The sequence below is a fragment of the Pristiophorus japonicus genome, chromosome 2 (genome assembly GCF_044704955.1).
Source record: "Pristiophorus japonicus isolate sPriJap1 chromosome 2, sPriJap1.hap1, whole genome shotgun sequence".
In the NCBI taxonomy this organism is placed as follows: domain Eukaryota; kingdom Metazoa; phylum Chordata; class Chondrichthyes; family Pristiophoridae; genus Pristiophorus; species Pristiophorus japonicus.
Window position 1 is genome coordinate 98565124 of NC_091978.1, and position 25000 is coordinate 98590123.

Below are 25000 nucleotides of genomic sequence, written 5' to 3' on the forward strand. Positions count from 1 at the left end.
AATGATAGTGCAATGCCTCCCTTTGCGATGCCCCCCCTCCCCCGGTGCAGACTCCAAGTGCCGAAAGTTAAGCCTTAAATCGGTAACAGAGCGAAAACGGTAATTTTCACGTATCGCTTACGTTTTCGCCCCGAAACAGAGAAAGCCAAAAATCCAGCCCAAAGGTTTGTTCGAACCAATTGAGTGTACTGATTTCTTCTAATATTTCAAACTTTTTGGTAAGTAGGCAACTAGCCTTTGCATTGCAACAGAATCAGCATTAGCTTCTGCCTGCACAGGATCTTGGGGAAAACGAATACTTTCAAATGACCTCTCACCTAGATTAGTGCTGTGAGGTTACACATACCCGTGTGGCACTGAAATGCTATTGAAAATGTTCGCCATGTCTGGGAGATCCCAGATCGCAAGTACATATTTGACAAACTTTATATTCTCTCATTTGTTTGGTTTCAACCTGCCCCCCGCCCCCCGCTCCCCCGGGTCGCCCCACCCCACCCCTTCCCTTCCTGAAGAGTAGCACTGCAGAAAGCTTTTTGGAATGTGCTCGTGTGATTAATTCTCCATTTGATTGCTAAAAAAAAATTGTTAGTCAGTTGAAAAATTACACTTGCGTGAGTAAGGCTAACTTAAACCCGATCTCAGTTTAAGTTAATAGTTAACAGACTAAGATTGCTTCACTGCCGTTAAAATGGTACGAGATTCATATCAATGAAGAATGTCTACTTTCCGTTGCACAATGTGTCTAAATCTTTCACGAGAGGAATTGAGGTTAGTTGTTACATTTTGGCATTAGTCAGAAAATGTAAATGTTTTGGGGAAAAAAATTCTGTGAAAAAATGTCTTTGCCATGTGACTTCCAGCAATTGCAGTCGATACATTGACAATTAATCTCCTTGTACTCCTGAAGGCAGATTCTGTTTCATTTATAGCCAGAGTTGAGATTTGAAACATTCTGCTAAGGAAACCACAAAAAGGCTGAGAAAATGATGAGGTACATTTTTTATATAAATATGTTATAAAAATTATGAATTACAGTTTCAGTCGTGCTTTGGAAAGATAAATATTGTACCTATTTCTGTTCTATCTTCTAAAATGAAGCAGCTGAAGGTCATTGTGAGATCTTTGTGATGTCACTACCTCTCTCTGTTTCATCTTAGACTATTCCGTGATGGACTTTCATTTGTATTGAGGTAAATTGTCAAGGATCAACAAGTTAACAGTTCATTTTTATTTGAGCCAAAGCACTGCACATTTTTTTTCTAAATAGCCTTTCCCCTCACTGTCTTGAATTGCTTTATTGACTATGATGTAGTAGAGAGCACAACTGTAAGAGCTTCCAATCGATTGACCTTTATGGATGAGAATATTCTTATTGCTCAATAGAACCAACTGCACAGTTTGTATACACTAGGATAGGAAGATCATTTCGAACTGAAGCCGTTTTCAAACATTAACGGCGAGACATAAATGAAAGTCCAAGCTATTGACATTTAGTTGCATCATGAGTTAAGTATAGACTGAGGTAAAGAATCTGCGCTTCAAGGTCAATGCCAGGCTGTATGACACTGCTGCCAATTTCTCTTAGTTTCAAAGATGAAAATGATTTAATATTGACTTGAAGGTCAATACATCAATTGCATATTTTGAATTTGTAAGCCAGTATTTAACAGTATATCATTATCTTTAGTAGGAAAAGTATAGCTTTGAACATAGGTAGATATTTTCGTGCAGTACAACATCAAAAATACCATATTAACAATGTAGTGAAATTTGTTGTATGAAAGATATTGTATGAAATGATTATTTGTCTCAATTGGTCATCTTCTCATTTTCTTCTGTCACAAAAATTGTGTAGAATAAAAGGAATAATTATCAAAAAAACAATGTCATCTGGTATTTTGCTTCCATATTTCCTTTTTTTTTACCGTGTCTGTCCTATAGGAAGGGGCTCTTGCTAAGGAATGGCTACATGGTTAGAGGTGGCCCTTGGTATCTTAGTCAAGTGGCCATTCTTTGTGTTTGAGTCTGGATGATGTATGTAGATGACCATGGGCCCACCCACAGTTTGCTGATGAGAAACTGTGGCCCACTTGTTTATATTTTTCTTAAAGGTCTTTGAAACCAACATAGATTTTCCCACACCAATATTATGGAATATTTTTCATTAAAGTCAATCAGATACAATGAGCAGGAAAAATTAATAATGGTAAATTTCATTATATTGCACATTAACTTTGGTTTTGTTATCCCTTATTGCACATTCTGAGCTGGATTTTGGCGGCACTCAGAATGCAGTTCGGAGGCGGGTCCACTGTCAAAATCTAAAAGATTGTCAGCGAGGTGGTATCCTGCTCCAAACCCGCCTCTGTGTAAGTTTCCCAAGTCTCGGGTCTGCCTGTGCTTTACAACTCTTTTGTGACCCGGCACTAAGCAACAGGTGAGCCAATTGAGATAGTTAAGACGGTCTGTAGAGATAGTTAAACAGCATTTTACCACCTCCTAACCATTTTTAACATAAGAACATAAGAAATAGGAACAGGAGAAGGCCATACGGCCCCTCGAGCCTACTCCGCCATTTAATATAATCATGGCTGATCCAATCATGGACTCAGGTCCACTTCCCTGCCCGCTCTCCATAACCCCTTATTCCCATCGGCTAAGAAACTGTCTATTTCTAGGTTAAATGTATTCAATGTCCCAGGTTCCACAGCTCTCTGAGGCAGCGAATTCCACAGATTTACAACCCTCAGAGAAGAAATTTCTCCTCATCTCAGTTTTAAATGGGCGGCCCCTTATTCTAAGATTATGGCCTCTAGTTCTAGTCTCCCCTATCAGTGGAAACATCCTCTCTACATCCACCTTGTCAAGCCCCCTCATAATCTTATACGTTTCGATAAGATCGCCTCTCATTCTTCTGAATTCCAATGAGTAGAGGCCCAACCTACTCAACCTTTCCTCATAAGTCAACCCCCTCATCTCTGGAATCAACCTTGTGAACCTTCTCTGAACTGCCTCCAAAGCAAGTATATCCTTTCGTAAATATGGAAACCAAAACTGCACGCAGTATTCCAGGTGTGGTGTCCACCAATACCCTGTATAACTGTAGCAAGACTTCCCTGCTTTTATACTCCATCCCCTTTGCAATAAAGGCCAAGATTCCATTGGCCTTCCTGATCACTTGCTGTACCTGCATACTAACCTTTTGTTTTTCATGCACAAGTGCCCCCAGATCCTGCTGCATTGCAACACTTTGCAATCTTTCTCCATTTTAATTTCTAGCTTCTTGATGGCTTTCACGGCGCTCGGGGATCATGTGACTCTCCATTGCTCTGAATAGGTGACAGCTGCAAAAGTGGCATAAAATATATCATTTCACAGCTGTTCACATTCCAATGTTACAAGTTGGAACCTTCAGGATTTGGAATACAATTTTGAGCTTTATGCAGTTTGGATGTGTTTGGCATAAACTCTCTATCCACTGTCACCTCCTTGGAACAACCTGTCTCCTCATTGACGGATCGCTTCTGTCATCTGAACTTCAGCTGCCATCCATTCCATCCCTTGAAAAAATCTTACCTTGGTCCTCAGAATCCCACCACAATCAGCCCCAACATCACCAGGTACCCCAGCATCACCAATAACATCACCAACCTTCTCCGCAATCACCTGATGCTGCACAGGACAGAGGGCATCAGCACCCATCCACATTGCTGCCCGGGAGGCCAGGGCTGTCCTCACCATGGCCAGATTTACTTCACTTGACACTGTATACCTTGGCTGCCAAATGATGCACCAGGTTGGCACCACCCCACATCAAAAACATAACGCACCCCCACAATGCCCAAGCCATTCCTTTCACACTCATCGCCATTGTGAGGGTATCGTTATGTCTCACCATTCACTGCAAATCACTAGCCACTTCCAAAGGTGCACACAAATCTGTCCAAGAAGGTAAAGTATTGAAAATAAAGATTTCAATATTTGACAACACATTAACAGAAACTTGACATGAACATTGGCTAAAAGACCCAACATCCTACGCTTGTGTGTTGTTCGTTGGTATGATTGGACAAGGATGAGGGCGAGTGTGAAGGGTGGCTAATGAGATGGGGATGTGATCATGTAGATAGAGAGAGAGGGATGGGTGGAGGTGCAAGGTAAGTTGTGAGTAAGGATGTGCACGAATAGGTTAGGGAAGGCAGAGTGATGGGGATATGATGGCGAGCAGTCTCCACTACTGTCCCTGTCAACACCATCCTGGATAGCTCAGTCGGTAGAGCATCAGACTTTTAATCTGAGGGTCCAGGGTTCAAGTCCCTGTTCGGGCGTTCTGTTTAAAGCACGACTTTTAATTTATGGGGTACTGAAGTTGCATGTTCAGCCATGAACTCATTGAATGGCGGTGCAGGCTAGAAGGGCCGAATGGCCTACTCCTGCACCTATTTTCTATGTTTCTATCTGCTCACTTGTGAATTGTGCGAGACCAGGTGACAACTATTCTATGGCGCAAAGGACCCAGCGAGGTGCGCGTCTCTGTGCTGGTGCTAGCTGCACTTGGGTCTGCTGACACTGCACCCTCGGAGGCTGGATGTTCCTCTGAGGAGTTGCCTTCCTCCTCCGGCTGCAAAGTGTGGGGAGCAGCAGTTGATGGACCTGTGGGAGAGTAAAGAGATGAATTATAAGTGTAATAATAAGAATGGGTAACATTACATTGGCAGCACAGGCCAGCCCACACTGCGATGTGTGCGCAATAGGTCTGTGCAGCAGAGCAGGTCTCCAGTTGTTTTGGGTAACCCTTGCCACTGGACCAAGACCTAGCTCTGTCAAGAAGCCAGTGTGGTGGCTGATGTGCAACACTTTGCAATCTTTCTCCAAAATCCACGCACAGGCATCTTCCACCCTTCAAGATGTAGTTCAGGTTCTTCATTCGAAACACCTGTGAACTCATCCTTTTTTTTGGTGTGGAAGCAAGTCATCCTCGTTTCGAGGGACTGCCTATGATGGGTGCTGTTGTATGCCATGTGGCTTTATGAGATGTGATTCTGTCACCACGTTGCCGGGATGTGCCTCTCTATCTCCCACCACCAGCGTCTCTCGAGCTCCTGAAATTTCCAGAAGTTGCTGCTCTGCTGTCAGATGTGCAATGACTGTAGGGCCACCTCTGGTTCTCTCCCTCTCCCTGTTGTTGTGATCTCTCTTCTCCTGCATGGAGGGAAAGAAGAGAAGTTTGAGTGAAAGTGATGGAATGAATGAAAGGAATGGATGGGTTACATCTGTTGAGGGTGACTTTGAGGGAGTGGTTTGCCAATGCCAAATGGCCTCCTTCTGTGATGTTACTTGATATGATTGTATTAGGATGAGGGGTGGTAGGTCGGGAAGTGAGTATGCACATAGAGAGAGAGGGATGGATGGATATGCAAGCTACGTTGGTGTCAGTAATGATGTGCAGGAGTCGGCTTGGGAAGGTAGAATGATGGGGATGTGTTGACAGGCACTTCAGGATGAGGGTGAGTGTGATATTGCACTCACCTTTCCTGACCTCATGAGATCATTGAAACGCTTCCTGCACTGTATCCAGGTCCTCCTGACCATATCTCTGCTGCTCACCTCCTCAGCAGTATCCAGCCAGGCTCTCTTTGTTGCTTGTGGAGGTCTCCTTTGCCTGTCACCAGGGAAGAGGTCCTCCCTGCTTGCCCTGACAGCCTCCACAAGAGTATGCAAGGAGGAATCAGAGAACCATGGTGCAGCCCTCTGCCTTTGGCTATCCATCCATCCAAAGTTTTAGCTGTACTGTGGCCCTTCTTTGACACCTTCCACCCTCCTCTGGAAACCTTCACGTGAGTTCAGTGCAAAGCTGCCTTAAATATGGGCGCTGGAAACAAGTCTTCGATGACGTCATCAGTCCCGCTCCATTTAACAGGGCTGAGAAAGGCGCATGACTCTTTCAATTGTGACAAACGTCGCCGGACGGAGGAAGACCCGAACGTCGCCGGCAGAGTGGAGGCCCGAACGTGAGGGTGAAGAGAGAAGGTAAGGCCCAAACCTATGCCCTAAGTGGAGGAAGAGCATCCGGAGGGCGTTGAGCACCTCAAATCTCATCGCCAAGAGCATGCAGAAACCAAACGCAGACAGCAGAAGGAGCGTGCCGAAAACCAGACTACCCACCCACCCTTTCCTTCAACCACTGCCTGTCCCACCTGTGACAGAGACTGTAATTCCCGTATTGGACTGTACAGTCACCTGAGAACTCACTTTTAGAGTGGAAGCAAGTCTTCCTCGATTTCGAGGGACTGCCTATGATGATGATGTGACAAAGTTCTGGAGTTTGAACCCACAACATTATGACTCAAGACGGAATGCTATCAACTAAGTCAGCTTGAGAACTCAAGAGTAATACCAAGGTCCATTGTCTCAGATTGAAGCTAACAGTTCACAACCTAGGCGTCCTATTTGAGCCCAATCTGAGCAACCAACCGCATATCATCTTGATCAAAAAGATTGCATACTTCCACCTGCGTAACATCGCCCTGTCTTATCCCCTGCTGCTGAAACCCTCGCTCTGCCTTTTTCACCTCCAGACCCAAGAATTTCAATGCTCACCTGGCCAGCCTCCCATCCTCCACCCTCCATAAACTTCAGCTCATTAAAACACTGCTGCCTGGATCCTAAACTGCATTGTTCCGCTCATCTATCACCCCTGTGCTTGCTGACTTTCATCGGCTCCCCTCAACATCTGCAATGTAAAATTGTCATCCTTGTGTTTAAATTCCTTTATTGCATTGCCTCTCCCTGCCTCTGTTACCTCCTCCAGTCCTACAACCCTCCAGTCCTACAACCCTCCAAGAACTTAACTTTCCTCCAACTCTGGCTTCTAGTTCATTTCCATGCTCTTTATACCACCATTGGCGACCATGTCTTCAGCTGCCTAGGCCCGAAGCTTTGGAACTCCTTCCCTAGACCTCTTCATTCTCCCTCCTCCATTAAGACCCTCCTCTTAACCTACCTCTTTCACCAAGCTTTTAGTCATGCCTCCTACTATTTCCTTCTTTGGATCGGTGATACATTTTATCCGATTAAACTTCTGTGAAGCGCTTGTCTTGTTTTTGAATGTTAAAGGTGCTATATAAATCCAAGTTGATGTTGTAAAAGTCATTGCTGTATGTTATTTGCATAGACACTAGCTCTGTAGTTTAGAACTTGGAAGATGAAGGCCATGCTTCAGCCAGAAACAACGTAAGAGAAATGCCTCAATGAATGTAATTGACTGGAGTGACTGTGCTAGACCTGATTTAATAAACATAGAAGTTACAACATGGTAAAAGGCCTTTTGGGTCCAGTTAGTCAATGTCAGCATTGACTCTCTTTGTGAGCAAATAATCCTCATCACATTTACCCACCCTGTTCCTAACTCCCTTCACACCCTTTTCCTGCCCATACCCATACCCGATCCAATTTATATTCTTAATATTTTCAGCTAAAAGAAGTACATTTTAATTAAGATTTTGACAGGTTTTTAATGGAGATTTTTATATATTACAAAATTAAAATAAAATTGCATGATGTGACTATTTCATCCCGATGTTACATAATTTTCAGTTCTTTTTCCCATACATTCGAACTGGCTTTTAAAACAGTAACTTGTATTCCTGAGTAAGTTTGTACAAACATTGACAGTCTGAATGCAATACCATAATGTACTGGTGCAGATTTATGGGCCTCTAAAGTCACTACCAAGTGTGCATGAGTATAGAATTCTCCACTGCTCAATGCCTGCAGGGGTTTTTAATGAGGGCATTCTGGCTGATGTATTTTTTAAAACTATCCTTCTTGGCTTAAATGCAACTCTGTTAGTTCCCTCAAAAAATTATAACTAAGATATCTTGCACAGGTTTCAGTAAAAAGATAATCATGCTGCAATTGTAATGCTTGGTAATTAAAAGGCAATAAAACATAAGCAAACAGAGACAAATATTCCACTCTGTATTCAAGCTGTCAAAACTCTTCCTGCCAAATTATTTTGATGGATTTTCTAGGGTGTTTTTTTGAAAATAGTTATATATTAGTACTGAATAGTTACTCATTCCTGAGCAATATTTGGGCTGAGATTCATCGAAACATAGTACGGGATAGGCCATTCAGTCCATTCAAGCCTGTTCTGCCAGTCAATTAGGTCATGGCTGACCTGTACCTTAACTCCATTTTCCTGCCTTCCCTGATACCCTTATCCAACAAAAATGTATCGATCTCAATCTTGAAAATTTCAATTGACCCAGCATCCATAACCATTTGGGGAGAAAGTTCTAGATTTCTACAACACTTTGTGTGGAAAAAGTACTTCCTGATTTCACTCCTAAATGGCCTAGCACTAATTTTATGATTATGTTCCCTTGTTCTGGATTTTCCCACCAGAGGAAATAGTTTCTCTATATAGAATTATAAAATGATATAGCACAGAAGAAGGCCCATCTTGCCTGTCGGTTCTTTGGTAGAGCTATTCAATTAATCCCACTTCTCTGCCCCTTCTCCATAGTCCTCTCTTTTTTTTCTTCTTTAACTGTTTATCCAGTTCTCTTTTGAAAGTTATTAATGAATCTGCTTCCACGAACCTTTCAGGCAGTGCATTTCCGAACACAACAACTCGCTGTGTTTAAAAAATAAAATGTCCTCATTTTGCCTCTGGTTCTTTTGCCAATCACCTTAAATTTGTGTCCTCTGCTACCGTACCCTTGAACATATCTATCAAAATCTCCTCTTAACCTTCTCTGTTCCTGCACCCCCTATAAAATTGTACCATTTAATTGCTATTGCCTCTCATTATTCCGACCAAAGTATATCATTTCACAATTCTGTTAAATTTCATCTGCCTTATGACTGTCAATTTCACCAGTCTGCCTATGTCCTCCTGAAGTCTGTTACTATCCACCTCATTGTTTACGACATTTCGAAGTTTCATATCATCTGCAGACTTTGAAATGATATACCCAGGTCCAGTTCATTAATATATATCAAAAAGAATAGTGGTCCTAATACCAACCCCGAGGGAACATCACCAAATACTTCCCTCCAGTCTGAAAAACAACCGTTCACCACTACCCTTTGCTTTCTGTCCCTTAGCCAATTTTGTATCCATGCTGCTACTGTCCCTTTAATCCCATGGGCTTTAATTTTTCTATCAAGTCTGTTATGTAGTATTTTGTCAAACACCTTTTGAAAGTCCGTATACACAACATCAATGCATTATACTCATCAACCCTCTCAGTTACTTCTTCAAAAAACTCGATCAAGTTAGTCAAAAGACGATTTGCATTTAGCAAATCCGTGCTGACGTTCATTTATTAGCCCATACCTTTCCAAATGCTAATTCATTTTTGTTGTGTATCTGTAAAGCATGCACTCCCATGTTCCGCCACCAGGGAGCTCATCCCCTGAAGTCCCAAGGGATCCCAGCATCCCTTGGGAGCACTGTATATAAGCTGGCCCCTAAGGCCTGTTCCTCACTCTGGAGTGTCTTATTAAAGACTGAAGTCACTGTTTCTTTAACCTCCCTGTGTGCTGCCTCATCTGTGTTAGGAACACAATAACTGGCGACGAGAATACGAATCCAACGCAAAGATGCAGCAAACTGTGGACATCCTGGAGAAGTTCTCGGAGGGTGAGGGCTGGTAAGCCTATGTCGAACGGCTAGACCAGTACTTTGTAGCCAACGAGCTGGACGGAGAAGGAAGCGCTGCAAAAAGGAGAGCGGTCCTCCTCACAGTCTGCGGGGCACCGACCAACAGCCTTATGAAGAATCTTCTGGCTCCGGTGAAACCCACAGATAAGTCGTATGAGGAGCTGTGTACACTGATTCGGGAGCATCTTAACCCGAGGGAGAGCGTGCTGATGGTGAGGTATCGGTTCTACACATGCCAGCGATCTGAAGTTCAGGAAGTGGCGAGCTACGTCGCCGAGCTAAGGCGACTTGCAGGACAATGTGAGTTTGATGGCCACCTGGAGCAAATGCTCAGAGAACTTTTTGTACTGGACATTGGCCACGAGACCATCTTACGAAAACTTTTGACTGCAGAGACACCGACCCTCAGTAAGGCCATTGAGATAGCACAGGTGTTTATGTCCACCAGTGATAACACCAAACAAATCTCTCAGCACACAAGTGCTAGCAATGTTCATAAATTAACTGGAACTGTCTTTGCGAGCAGAAATATACAGGGCAGAACCCACGAGTCTGCAACTGCCAGCAGGCCTCAGGTGACCCAGATGACTCAGTTCCCAACAAAGGATGAATGCAAGGCAATTCACACCTTGTTGGCGTTGTGAAGGCCTCCATTCAGCCTATTCATGCTGCTTCAAAGGGTATATTTGCAAGAGCTGTGGAACAATGGGGCACCTCCAACGAGCTTGCAAATGAGCTGCAAGCTCTGCAAAACCTGCTAACCACCGTGTGGCAGAGGAAGATCAGTCCATGGTGGATCAAAGCAATTTCGAGCCTCAGAAAGAGGAGGCAGATGCTGAAGTACACGGGGTGCACACATTTTCGCCGAAATGTCCACTTATAATGCTAACCGTAAAATTGAATGGCTTACCCGTAGCCATGGAACTGGACACTGGCGCTAGCCAATCCATCATGAGTAAAAAGATGTTTGAGAGACTGTGGTGCAACAAGACATTCAGACCAGCCCTGAGCCCCATCCACATGAAACTGAGAACGTACACCAAAGAGTTTATCACTGTCCTGGCAGCGCCATGGTCAAGGTCACCTACGAGGGCACGGTGCACGAACAGCCACTCTGGATTGTCCCGGGCGATGGCCCCACACTGCTTGGAAGGAGCTGGCTGGGCAAAATCCGTTGGAACTGGAATGACATCCGAGCACTATCACATGTCAATGAGGCCTCATGTACCCAGGTTCTAAACAAATTTCCTTCCCTTTTTGAGCCAGGCATTGGAAACTTTTCCGGGGCGAAGGTGCAGATCCACTTGGTCCCAGAGGCATGGCCCATTCACCACAAGGCGCAAGCGGTACCTCACATGATGAAGGAGAGAGTGGAAATCGAGCTGGACAGGCTGCAACGCGAGGGCATCATCTCCCCAGTGGAATTCAGCAAGTGGGCCAGCCCGATTGTTCCAGTACTCAAAAGTGATGGCACGGTCAGGATTTGCGGTGTTTATAAAGTAACTATTAATCGTTTCTCGCTACAGGACCAATACCCGCTACCTAAGGCAGACGACGTATTTGTGACACTGGCAGGAGGCAAGACGTTCATCCAGCTCGACCTGACTTCGGCCTACATAACGCAGGAGCTGGAGGAGTCTTCGAAAGGCCTCACCTGCATCACCACGCAGAAGGGACTGTTCATCTACAACACATATCCGTTTGGAATTCGGTCGGCTGCAGAGATCTTGCAGAGAAACATGGAGAGCCTACTCAAGTCGGTACCACACACGGTGGTCTTTCAGGACGACAAATTGGTCACGGGTCGGGACACCGCCGAGCACCTACAAAACCTGGAGGAGATCCTCCAGCGACTGGATCCGGTAGGGCTGCGGCTGAAGAGGTCGAAATGCGTCTTTATGGCAACAGAAGTGGAGTTTTTGGGGAGAAAGATTGTGGCGGACGGCATTCGCCCCACAGACGTCAAAACAGAGGCTATCAGGAATGCGCCCAGGCCACAGAACGTCACAGAGCTGCGGTCGTTCCTGGGACTCCTCAACTATTTTGATAACTTCCTACCGGGGTTAAGCACCCTTTTAGAGCCCCTACATGTATTATTGCGCAAAAGAGAGAATGGGGTATGGGGAAAAAACCAAGTGATTGCTTTTGAGAAAGCCAGAAACATTTTATGCTCCAACAAGCTGCTTGTATTGTATAACCCGTGTAAAAGATTGTGCTAGCATGTGACGCGTCGTCGTATGGAGTCAGGTGTGTATTACAACAAGCTAACGTTGCGAGGAAGTTGCAACCTGTCGCCTATGCTTCCAGGAGCTTGTCTAAGGCCGAGAGGGCCTACAGCATGATTGAGAAAGAGGCATTAGCGTGTGTGTTCGGGGTAAAGAAAATGCATCAGTACCTGTTTGGCCTCAAATTTGAGCTGGAAACTGATCACAAGCCCCTCATATTCCTGTTAGATGAAAACAAGGGGATAAATACTAATGCCTCAGTCCGCATACAAAGGTGGGCACTCGCGCTAATAGCCTATAACTATACCATCCGCCACAGGCCGGGCACCGAGAACTGTGCGGATGCTCTCAGTCGGCTACCATTGCCCACTACGGGTGGAAATGGCGCAGCCTGCAAACTTGTTGATGGTGGCGCAGCCCACAGACTTGTTGATGGTCATTGAAGCATTTGAAAATGATAAATCACCTGTCACGGCCCGCCAGATTAGGACTTGGACCAGCCAAGATCCTCTGCTGTCCCTCGTAAAAAACTGTGTACTGCATGGGAGCTGGGCCAGCACCCCTGTTGAAATGCAAGAGTCAATCAAACTGTTCCAGCAGCGAAAGGACGAGCTGTCCATTCAGGCAGACTGCCTGTTGTGGGGTAACCGCATAGTGCTACCAAAAAAGAGCAGGGAGACGTTCATCTCGGATCTCCACAGCACACACCCGGGTAGAGTAATGAGGAAAGCGATAGCCAGATCCCACGTGTGGTGGCCCGGTATCGATTCTGACTTCGAGTCCTGTGTACGGCAATGCAGCGTCTGTGCTCAGTTGAGCAACGCGCCCAGTGAGGCACCACTAAGTTTGTGGTCCTGGCCCTCTAGACCATGGTCGAGGATCCATGTCGACTATACAGGCCCATTTCTCGGTTCCTGGTGGTGGTGGATGCTTTTTCAAAATGGATTGAATGTGAAATGATGTCGGGAAGCACCGCCACCATTGAAAGCCTGAGGGCCATGTTTGTCACCCACGGCCTGCCTGACATACTGGTCAGTGACAACGGGCCATGTTTCACCAGTGCCGAATTTAAAGAATTCATGACCCGCAATGGGATCAAACATGTCACCTCGGCCCCATTTAAACCAGCCTCCAATGGGCAGGCAGAGCGGGCAGTACAAACCATCAAACAGAGCCTGAAACGAGTCACAGAAGGCTCACTCCAAACCCACCTGTCCCGAGTACTGCTCAGCGACCGCACGAGACCCCACTCGCTCACAGGGGTGCCCCCGGCTGAGCTACTCATGAAAAGGACACTTAAAACCAGACTCTAGCTGGTTCAACCCAACCTGCATGATCAGGTAGAGAGCAGGCGACAGCAACAAAATGTAAACGATGGTCGCGCCACTGTATCATGGGAAATTGTCCTGAATGACCGTGTGTATGTGCTAAACTATGGACAGGGTCCCAAGTGGATCGCGGACATGGTGATAGCTAAAGAAGGGAGTAGGGTGTTAGTAGTCAAACTAGACATTGGACAAATTTGCAGAAAGCACCTGGACCAAACGAGGCTGTGGTTCACAGACTGACCTGAACAACCCACAGCAGACACCAGCTTTTTCGAGCCCACAATACACACCCAAAGGATCAACGACACCACGCCGGACCAGGAAATCAAACCCATCATGCCCAACAACCCAGCAAGGCCAGGCTCACCTAGCAGCCCTGCAGGGCCAACAACATGCCAGCCCAGCAAGGACACAGCCAATACACCAGAACAGACATTTGTACCGAGGCGGTCCACCAGGGAAAGAAAGGCTCCCGACCACCTCCCCTTGTAAATAGTTTTCACTTTGACTTTGAGGGGGGAGTGATGTTGTGTATCTGTAAAGCATGCACTCCCATGTTCCGCCACCAGGGAGCTCATCCCCTGAAGTCCGAAGGGATCCAAGCATCCCTTGGGAGCACTGTATATAAGCCGGCCCTTAAGGCCTGTTCCTCACTCTGGAGTGTCTTATTAAAGACTGAAGTCACTGTTACTTTAACCTCCCTGTGTGCAGCCTCATCTGTGTTAGGAACACAATAATTTTGTCCCAGATTATTGTCTCTATAAGTTTCCCCATTACCGATATTAGGCTGACTGGCCTGCAGTTGCCAGATTTATCCCTCTCCCCTTTTTAAATAGGGATGCCCTTTTTAAATAGGGATGTAACATTGGCAGTCCTCCAGCCCTCTGGAACCATCCCCATATCCAAGGAGGATTGGAAGATTGTGGCCACAGATTCTGCAATCTCCACCATTACTTCCCTAAGTCACTTTTCTACATTGAGGATTGCCAAACTTTTAAGTACCTCCTCTTTATTTTTATCCTATCCAATATCATTACTGTCTCCTCCTTTAATGCTACGTTGGCAGCATCCTCTTCTCTAGTGAAGACAGTGCAAAGTACTCATTTACTACCTCTGCCTCCACAAGCAGATCTCCCTTTTGATTTCTAATCGGCCCCACCCTTCCTTTGACTACCCTTTTACTATTTATGGGCCCAAATTTGCCCAGAAGTTGCTTCGCTTTTTTTTTGGACCAACTTGATTTTTCTGGAGTATCTTAAAAATCCCCATTCTGCACACTTAATTTGCGCCAGTGTGAGTTAGGATTTTTTTTAAGTTTAGTTTTTTTTTCAAAAGGGGCGTTACCAGCCATTTTAGCCATTTAAATCAGTTTGGACAGCTAATAGTTGCTCTAAACTAACTTAGACCAGCGTATGTGGCCATTTGTGGCCGCACAGAAAACTCTTGCGGAGAGCTAAGAAATCAGCGCAGGTTAGTACATTCTAAAGCACCAAGACTTACAAAGCACAAAAAGCATTCAATAAGCATTCAAAAAAAATAGAAGAAAGCGGAGAAGACCTGCACCCAAAGCACCAAGACTTACAAAGTTTTAAGGAAAGATTAAAAGAAAATAAAGGAACTCTGCAAACACACAATCACAGTAGTTTAAACAACACAAGCAGCTACTTACATGTACAGGGCTTTTTTTGTGTCACTCATTACTTTGCACATTTTTACAGGTCTCCTTCACAATCATTTCTTTACCTGTACGGGGATCTCTGTAAAACAAATTAAGCTGAGCGATGTTTCCATTCTTTAAGTAATTGGCTCCAAAGGCTATATGCCGAGTCACTCCCAAAAGATGTGTAAAATAGAAACAACTTTCCCATATTTTTGCCAGAAACAAGTTAGCACAGCAGGTTTCCATCTGTTCAATAGCTCGCTGGTATGGGAGAGACAATTCGGCCAGGGATAGGGTCGGCGAACATCGGGTCGTCCCTTCGGCCAGGGATAGGGGCGGCGAGCATCGGGTCCCACTCACAGTCTGCAGGACGCGCTGGGAGGGCGAGGAGCTACTGCGCATGCGCGCAGACTCCACTGCACATGCGGACAGCTGCCGGCACTGTTTTTGGCTTAGGGCTGTAGCTCTGCCCCCCACTCCACTATATATGCTGTGCCAGGACCCGGGACACACAGCAGAGCGGCCAGAATCGTGAGTAAGATTTTTGGCGCCGTTTTGAGCGCACAAAGTCGGCGCATCTCGGGTGAGTGCGCCGGAAAAAGGGGTTGGGGAAATTTTGGCCCTATATGTTTATAAAAGATTTTTGGGTTTCCTTTAAGTTAGCTGCTAATCTATTCTCATCCTCTCTCTTTTCCCTTCTTATTCCCTTTTTTAGATCTCCTCTGTACTTTCTATATTCAGCTTGATATCTACCCTATCAAATTCTTTTATAATTTTTAAATACCTCAATTAAATCGCCCTTCAACTTTCTAAACTCAAGGGAATACGAGTTACGTTTATGCAACCTGTCATTTTAATTTAGCCCTTTAAGCCGTGGTATCATTCTGGTGAATCTGCGCTGTACCCCACCCTCCAAGGCCAATATACCCTTGCTGAGATTCGGTGCCCAAACTCAACGCACTATTCCGGATGGGGTTTGACCAAAGCTCTGTAAAGCTCAATCCTCAATTTTAAATTCCTTCATCCACGTCATTAATATAAATGGTGAAAAGCTAAGTCCCCAGTCAAACTATCTAATGTTGACATCGGATCGATTTTTTTTTGGAGAAAAGCAAGTAACAGAAATGTCAATAAACAAGAGCCATATTTTCATTCTTCAAAGTTATTCTGGGTGATTCCAAGCCAGCAAACTAATTTGGGCATCATGTTTTAATAAAATGCAAAAAAATGCTGGAAACACTCAGCAGGTCAGGCAGCATCTGTGTGGAGAGAAACAGGATTAACGTTTCATCAGAACTCAGAACTGGGAATCTCGCTAATGGTTTCCTCTCTTGTTATGTCTGGGAGCATATTTGCGCAAGATGGGGGTGTAAAGATGTGAGTGTCAGATTTTTATGTAGCTGGCAGTCTGGATGTTTTCTCGGCCATACTGCGAGCATGAAATTCATCTCCTTTCACTTGAATTGTGAAAAACACCAATAGATATTGATCTTCCTAACTGTCTGGATAGCGTAGAACATGGTGAAGTACTGGTATTTACAGGTCTTTTAATGGTGGTGGGAAACAATTTGAAGTGATGAATTAAGAACATTGCACAATAGGTTCTGACGAAAGGTCATCAACCTGAAATGTTAACTGCTTCTCTCTTCACAGATGCTGCCTGATCTGCTGAGCATTTCTGTTTTTATTTCAGATTTCCAGTATCTGCAGTATTTTGCTTTTGCACAATAGGTGTGATTATAGCATCAGAAATCATGGCACAGAAGGAAACCATTTGGCCCAAAGTGTCAGTACTAACCATCTGGAACTATTTACTGTAATCCCATTAACCTTCCCTTTTGTATCCTTTTATAATTTTCTTATTCAAATATGTATCAAATTCCTTTTAGATGATCTTGCAGTCACTGTCTCGATAGCTATTTATTTGCACAGTATTTCCAGGTTCTAATGAAAAATGTCTTCTGACTTCCCCCTTTGTTGGCAAAATGATTAAAACCTATGGCTGAAGTGTGATTTTGTTACAACATATTGATACTGATATACTAAATAAAGAGTCTCAATACTATTATAATGCCAGGCAAAACAAAACTTTTTCTGAATAATATTTAATATTTTCTATAAAGTTCTAAATGCCAAATGACAATTTTATTCATGTCATAGGATTTGAGAGATTGCACAGTGCTAATGTAGTTAAAAATGTTGTATCTTTAGGGCGGATGAATACATCGCAGGATTGGGTAGAGGAAGTTACACGCAAACAAGATTGCCTGTTTATTGTGTTGGGTACCTTTTGAAGTGTCAAATGGTCCTTATAATTAACATGCTAAACAGCTGAGATGCCTTTTTGTTAGTCCTCAAGTGAAACTTTCTGAATCAAAGTGGTCTTGCTCCTAGTATTTTGTATCTTCTATTTAATCTATTTTATTAAATTTTCTTTCCTCCTCTCCTCAGTGAGCTGACTCATGTAGGGTACGGTTCCAATAGCTTTCTGGTACTGGAACTTGTATATGTGGCCATTTTTCCATGTGTCAGCATATTGCTCAGTGTCAACAGGCTATTTGGGGAGGACATTACAGCCAAGCCCAGTACTATCTTCATCCCCTGTCCATACACATGCACTTTTAATTAGGAGTCACTGGACAATGATCGGGGAAGAAATGCTGGCTCAATATTATTTCCTTTCCCTCCCCCTCTCTCTCCAGCCTAGCAATACTGAGACACTAATAGCAGAAATCAGCTAGGTCAGCACAGACTAGGTATTGAAGCTGTTTTTTTTTATGGCTTAGTACCAGACCATGCAGCACATTTCCCCAGAGTCACTGGCATCATTCAGTAGCATAGAGGAATTTGAAAATAAATAGGGAGAGGGAAACAGTATTTAGCTTGTCTTATTGTACCGTTAAATGAATAACAGATTCTTTTTACATTGTGCTTCGATATCTGTTACTGCTGTACAAGCTGAAAAACCATCATTCATACTACGTCAGTTACGACCGACTAACCAAATAATTGCGAGTTTAATGGTTTTAATTTTACAATTTCTAAATGTATGTCTCAGACAGGCTCCTAGAACTATCAGACATTATCACATAGCAGAGTAACAATTTCTGATGAACCTTAGCTGACAATCGCCTCTATCCTTCTGATATGAAAGTGCCATGCTATTTAAGATGACCCTGTTCCCCTGTATTATTTTACAAAAGTAGCTGTGGAGCACAGCTCAGTTCAGGTTATTTCCGCTTGTTCTTTTCATATTAGTTTTCTTCAGGGAAAATCTATCCAAGAGATTGGGTTAGGCCTTTGTTGTTTAAAAGTGGTGTTTGAGAGGCAGAAAAATGTGGTCACTTCAGTTTAGAAGCATGGAATAACAATGAAGGTTTGTTCTCATGCATAAAAAAAGTTTCTGCCTTTTTTTCCTGAACTTTCTCACTGTCAAGTATGTTAAAGTAACATTTAAATTAACCCTTTGATAGCATTTTCTAGCTTCTGCTCTATGCACATTTATCTTTTTAACCACTTTGAAATATAGTCATAATGGGCATCTAAACTGGTCTATAATGTAACTAAGAGAACAGCTTGAAACATAAATGCATATTGATGATCTGAGGATTAATATATTACATAATAAAAACATAAGAAATAAGAACAGGAGTAGGTCATATGGCCCCTCGAGCCTGCTCTGCCATTCAATAAGATCATGGCTGATCTGATCATGGACTCAGCTCCACTTCCCCGCCCGCTCCCCATAACCCCTTATCCCCTTATCATTTAAGAAACTGTCTATTTCTGTCTTAACTTGATTCAATGTCCCAGCTTCCACAGCTCTCTGAGGCAGCGAATTCCACAGATTTACAACCCTCTGAGAGAAGAAATTTCTCCTCATCTCTGTTTTAAATGGGCGGCCCCTTATTCTAAGATCATGTCCTCTAGTTCTAGTCTCCCCCATCAGTGGAAACATCCTCTCTGCATCCACCTTGTCAAGCCTCCTCATAATCTTATACGTTTCGATAAGATTGCCTCTCATTCTTCTGAATTCCAATGAGTAGAGGCCCAACCTACTCAACCTTTCCTCATAAGTCAACCTCCTCATTACCGGAATCAACCAAGTGAACCTTCTCTGAACTGCCTTCAAAGCAAGTATATCCTTTCGTAATTATGGAAACCAAAACTGCACACAGTATTCCAGGTGTGGCCTCACCAAAACCTTGTATAGCTGTAGCAAGACTGCCCTGCTTTTATACTCCATCCCCTTTGCAATAAAGACCAAGATACTATTGATCCCATCGAGTAGTTTCTTCCTATAGCACGGTGGAACACGCTCTGAGTCTTTATTTTTGATGTTATAATGTTTGTTGTTAGTCTTGAGCCTACCTGCTGCTACATTTTTGGTTGATCCGTCTTAAATGCTCATCTTCCAACTGGAGTCTTACCACATGACTGTGCATTGAGCAGCTTTCTGATCCTCTGTTTGCTCTGGGGGGTGGGATTTACTTCTGATCTGTTGATCCACACAAAATCTGATCTGCCTATCATTGACTCACCTCTGCCCTCAACCACTGTGTGAGCAGATGATATCCAATTATTTGCCTGGCGCATGCGCTAACTAAAGTGTTTGGTCGAAAAAGAAAATTGGAGAATGGCTCTTTGAACTGAGCTAATGCTTATCTTTTTTTTCAATTTTTGTTGTAAGTAGGATCAGCAGTGTCTGTGTCTTGACTCCACTTTCAGATCACTAAGTTTTGGAGCTTGTGTTAGAGATACTGGTGCAACCAGCAGCTTTCAAAACTGAGTTACGTTCTCGGGTTGCTCTTGCACAGCAGCAGTGGAGGTCTGCGCATACTCTCCGACATCTGAATGCTAATTAAATTTAATGTTAGGAAAGAGCCAAGCGGAATTTGAGATTTCTATTAACAGTAAAAAGATTCTAGATTAAGCGGGTAATTTTAATCTAACCCGCCTGACGGGAAACTAACAGGATCAAGACCACCTCCAGAAGCTGGTTTTGTACCACTTTGGGTTTCACAACAACTACGGTGTAACTGTAGCAGAATCATGGAATCATATAATGTACAGCACAGAAGGAGGCCATTTGACCCATCGTTCCTGTGCCAACTCTTTCGTACAACTATCCAATTAATCACACTCCCCTGCTCTTTCCCCATAGCCCTGCAATTGTTTCCCTTCAGGTATTCATCCAATTCTCTTTTGAATGTTACTATTGAATCTGCTTCCATCACCCTTCCAGGCAGTGTGTCAGCTGTGGCTCAGTGGGTAGCACTCTCTTGGTGGGAGGGGCTAGAAGTGAGCAGGTGCTTCTGGGTGATGATTACTGCAAGGAGTTGGAGTGAATTTGTAAAAAGTTGGTGGTGGGTTTTTGGGTTGTTTTTTTTCAGGTTTTAGAGCCTTTTTGGCCCATAAATAACAGTGAGGGATGCCGGGCCCCTCAGAGGACAATTTCCCAGGATGAATTTAATTAGAGGAGAAAATGTTGGGGGAAGGGAGAATAAAAGGCCCAAAGATTTGGGCCGGGATCCCAGGAGGTTTAGAAAAGAAAACACGGTGGTGGTTCAGTGCGAGGATAAGGAGATACCAGCTTGGGATATTATCCAGGCGGCACATAAGGACTGCGGTGAGGGAAGTTGCTTTGACTGTCGACCAAAGCCGAATGTTGGGTTCGAGGTGACCATCAGTGGCTAAGAGGAGGTGGAAAAACTTTTACTGAGTTTGAAGGTTGGTGATGAGTGCTTGGATGTATCTCTACTGTATTCTGACGAGGTGGTGGTCTCATTCTTAAATCTGCCTGTTTATATTGAGGACGATGTGCTAATAAAAAAAGTTGGAGTAGTGGGACATAAAAATTTGCTCGGCAATAAAGAGGAGATACTATCCAGGAACACGGGTAGCAGGTGCGACCCGTTATGTAAAGGTGCGGTTTTACATAACAGGTGTGAAGTCATTGCCCTACATCATGATATTCGAGATAATGGAAGGAGTGCAGTACTTCCTGGGTACTGCATGATAACCAGGTGAAGGTTTGCTGCTATTGTCTTGGTCATGACCATCTTGTAAGAAGTTGTCCACACCTGTACTGTTATAACTGTGACGAGTCTGGACACATCGCTCGGAGCTGCAAGGCAGAGAGCTCGGGGGTGTATCACAAAGGCTCCATCCGCTGTGAGTCTGAGGCAGAAGAAAGCCCCTTGAGTGATGAGGAGATAGGAGAAGGAGGTGTGAGTAGAGTTGGTAGAGGAGTGGAGCAGACGGAGGACACAGCCGGCGAACGGAATGAGAAAAGTACGCAAGAAGAGGCAGAAAACTGCGGAGCAGAGAACACGATGGAGATGGTGGAAACCAAGTACGCTAGAAAAGGACAAAGACTGCGGAGAGCAGCATGGGTCAAGGTTCAGAGTCGAGCCATGATACGGCTCGGTTCTCCCTAAAGTGTCCGGAGGGGGGAGCAGGGTGCGGGGTAAGTGGAGTTACTCCAAAGAAAGACGGGGAGTCGGACATCTCTGGGAGCAGGAAGGGGCAAGATAAGGAGAGAGTGCAAGAGGCAGGAGCCTTAAAGGGGCAGGAGGACGGGAGCGGGGAGACAAAGACACCAAAAGGGAGCAAGATAGGTGAAGAAGTGCCATAATCCCAGAGAGAGAAGAAACGGAGAGCAAGGGTCAGCGATGGAGATAAGGCCGAAGGAAGTGGCACTGTTGGAGAAACCGTGATAGCAGGCAGACTCTCTAAGGGAGATTATGTAATGACAGGGAGGAGGAACGGGAGATTACAGAAGAGCTCGAGAGTGAGGAGTCGGAGGGGGATGGAGACATGGAAGTGGGGATGGGATGGCATCATGTGGAAAGAGAAAGGTTAGTGAGGGGCAGAAGGGGCAGCTCCTCGGCCTAAATTTAATGTAAGAAAGAGATTGAAACTGCAGGGAAGGTTCAAACAGGAGGTGAAAAAGAGCCGGAGGCTGCAGGAGAAAGCAACAGCTGCTCTAAAAGTTGGGAAGGAGCATGAGAGGAGGGAAGGGCCGGAGATTAAATGATGGGGCGATTATCAGGCACACTTCCTTTATTAGGGGCCATGATTACATTGGTCTTGATTAATGTGAACAGACTGAGGGAGGAGAAGAAATTGCAGCAGTTGTTGCAGTATTTTAAAGGCACTGACCTGTTGTGTCTGCAAGAAACCTTTTGGGATGAGGATATCCTAGAAAGAGTTCGGAAGGTTTGGAAGGGAGAGGTGTTTGTAAGTCTGTCCATAAAAGAGAATGTTATCTTGGTGGACAAGGACACTGAGGGGAGATTTTTACAGTTAAAGTTAAAAATGGAGGAATTTAATTGTGATCTCTTTCATACCTATGCGCCGAACGACCATTACAAGCGTTGTGAATTTTTTTGGTGGTTATTCACAGAAGTGGCAGAGGCGGAAAACCCTTGTATAGTGGTGGATTTTAATGTATTTTTTATCTCAGATGGACATTTCATTCCAGATGACCTTTAGGATGGTAACTCCAGAGGGATGATTGTAAAAATGAGGGCAAATTTAAATTTGAGAGATTTATGGAAGGATCGGAACCCCATATAAAGGGAGTTCTCCAGAAGAGGTTGGGTGAGTGATATTTTAATACAGAGCCAAATAGATTTTGTGTTAATGCAGTTGTACAGGGCCTTGGTGAGGCCACACCTTGAAAATTTAGGACCGAGATGAGGAGAAACTTCTTCACTCAGAGAATTGTGAACCTGTGGAATTCTCTACCGCAGAAAGTTGTTGAGGCCAATTCGTTAGATATATTCAAAAGGGAGTTAGATGTGGCCCTTATGGCTAAAGAGATCAAGGGGTATGGCGAGAAAGCAGGAATGGGGTACTGAAGTTGCATGATCAGCCATGATCATATTGAATGGTGGTGCAGGCTTGAAGGGCCGAATGTCCTACTCCTGCACCTATTTTCTATGTTTCTGAGGTAATGTAGATTTATTGTAAAAAAAAAAAAGTATTTTTAGTGACCACTCGGCTTTGGTTCTTAGAATTAGGAACAGCAGAGTTAAGATTGGTCCAATGGTGTGGATTTTAAACAATCAATACCTGAAATAAATTGCTTATAACGAAGGGATTTTAAATATAATAAAGAATGCTCAGAAGGACCCTTTATTCTTTATTCTTAAAAGAAAGAAGAGTTTGGTGGGACAATTTCAAATATGAGGTAAAAGTTCTTTCTACGTTATGGGAAAGAGAGAGTAGCAGCTAACCGGCGTCGAGAAGAGAATATATACAGAAGGTTTACGGATACCTGTAAAGCAATTGACGGAGGGGATAAGGGAGCAGAGACTAATTGGGTGGTTTTAAAAGGAATTATTGCAAGTTGAAAAATGCAAGGACACCATTCTCCGTGCAAAGGCTAAAGATGGAGGGAGAAAGATGCACTAGATATTGTCCAGAGCAAGTTGTGGCAAAGGTTATCATTAATTGGAGAGTTGAAGGTTGGGGAGAAGATCATTAATGAAAGTGGGGAGATTTTGGAGGTGGCTCGTAGATTGTATCAAGAGTTATATAGAAATAAAGACATTTCCAATTAGCGATGGAGAAGGTTAGTGCTTTTATTGAAGAGGGTTTAAAGGAGGATGAGAGCAGCATGTGTGACAAAGAAGTAGGATTAGCAGAAATAAATGTAGCACTAAGTGGCATGAAGGGGGTCAAAAGCCCAGGGTTCGATGGACTAAGTACAGAATTTTACAAATAATTTTTTATAGATTTTAAGTCTGTTGCTCTTACAGGTTTTTAAGGAGATTAAAATTGAGGGAAGCCTGGTCCCATCTATGAGGAGAGGTATCATAAGCTTAGGTTATAAAAATAAAGGGGATAGAAGGAATCTGAAGAATTGGAGGCCCATCATATTATTAAATGTGGATTATAAGATCATGGCAAGGGTTATGGCAAATCGTATGAAGGAGGTGATGCTGCAGAGTGGAGGTGGCATCTTGTCTAGTGTGTGGGACACGGGATGAGACTCTGTTCCATTTAGTGGTGTTATGTCCGTAGTTGGCGGATTTTAAGTACTATGTTCGACAGTTGTGTGAGGTTTTCTTACAGGATGGGAAGTAAAGAGCGAAAATGGAAATCCCATGGAACTGAATTTTGAGATGGGGTTTGCAGGAGAGTTTGCCCAAGTCTAACAGAGCGGCAATCAATTTAATGTTAAGTTTGGCTAGATTTGTGATAGAGCATTCCTTCTTTGCACAATTTATTAAGGGGAGAATAAACCTAAGAGTATTTTAAATATAAGTTAAAAGATCATTATAAGGCTCTGTGGATGTTTTATTCAGATAGTATTTTATGATCAATTTTTGAAGTACAATAGATTAATATATGTTACGGGAGACAAATTAAACTTCAGTGTTTGATGTTAATATGTGTTGGAGGAATGGCTGTGCAAGGTGGTGGAATGGATTTGTATGATGCAATGGAATAATCATGATGTTGTAAATGTTTTTAATGTTCAATGAATACTTTTTTAAAAAAGTGGGTAGCACACTCGCCTCTGAGTCAGAAGGTTGTGGGTTCAAGTCCCACTCCAGGGACTTGAGCACATACATCTAGGTTGACACTCCAGTGCAGTGCTGACGGAATGCTGCACTGTCAGAGGTGACGTCTTTTGGATGAGACGTTAAACCGAGGTCCTGTCTGCTCTCAGGTGGACGTAAACGATCCCATGGCATTATTTTGAAGAAGAGCAGGGGAATTATCCCCGGTGTCCTGGCCAATATTTATCCCTCAATCAAAATAACGAAAGAAGATTATCTGGTCATTATCACATTGCTGTTTGTGGGAGCTTGCTGTGTGCAAATTGGCTGCTGTGTTTCCCACATTACAACAGTGACTACACTCCACAAGTACTTCATTGGCTGTAAAGTGCTTTGAGACATCCGGTGGTCGTTAAAGGCATTATATAAAGTCTTTCTTTCATTCCAGATCACAACAACTTGGTGTGTAAAAAAAATGTTCCTCATGCCGTCTCTGGTTTTATTGCCAATCAAAATTTTGCTTAAATCTGTGTCCTCTGGTTACTGATCCAGTTTACCCTCTTAAACTTAGGGGGTAATTTTAGTCTAACTCACTGGCG

General features: G+C 43.8%; 1 protein-coding gene and 1 non-coding gene across 5 annotated transcripts in view; both read left to right on the forward strand.

Annotated features, from left to right (window-relative positions):
* Positions 1 to 25000, forward strand: part of setbp1 (SET binding protein 1) — a 388820-nt gene that overhangs the window by 108041 nt on the left and 255779 nt on the right. The window lies entirely within an intron of this gene.
* trnak-uuu (transfer RNA lysine (anticodon UUU)) lies at positions 4256 to 4328 on the forward strand. Its single transcript has one exon. It is a non-coding gene; the product is annotated as a tRNA-Lys (tRNA).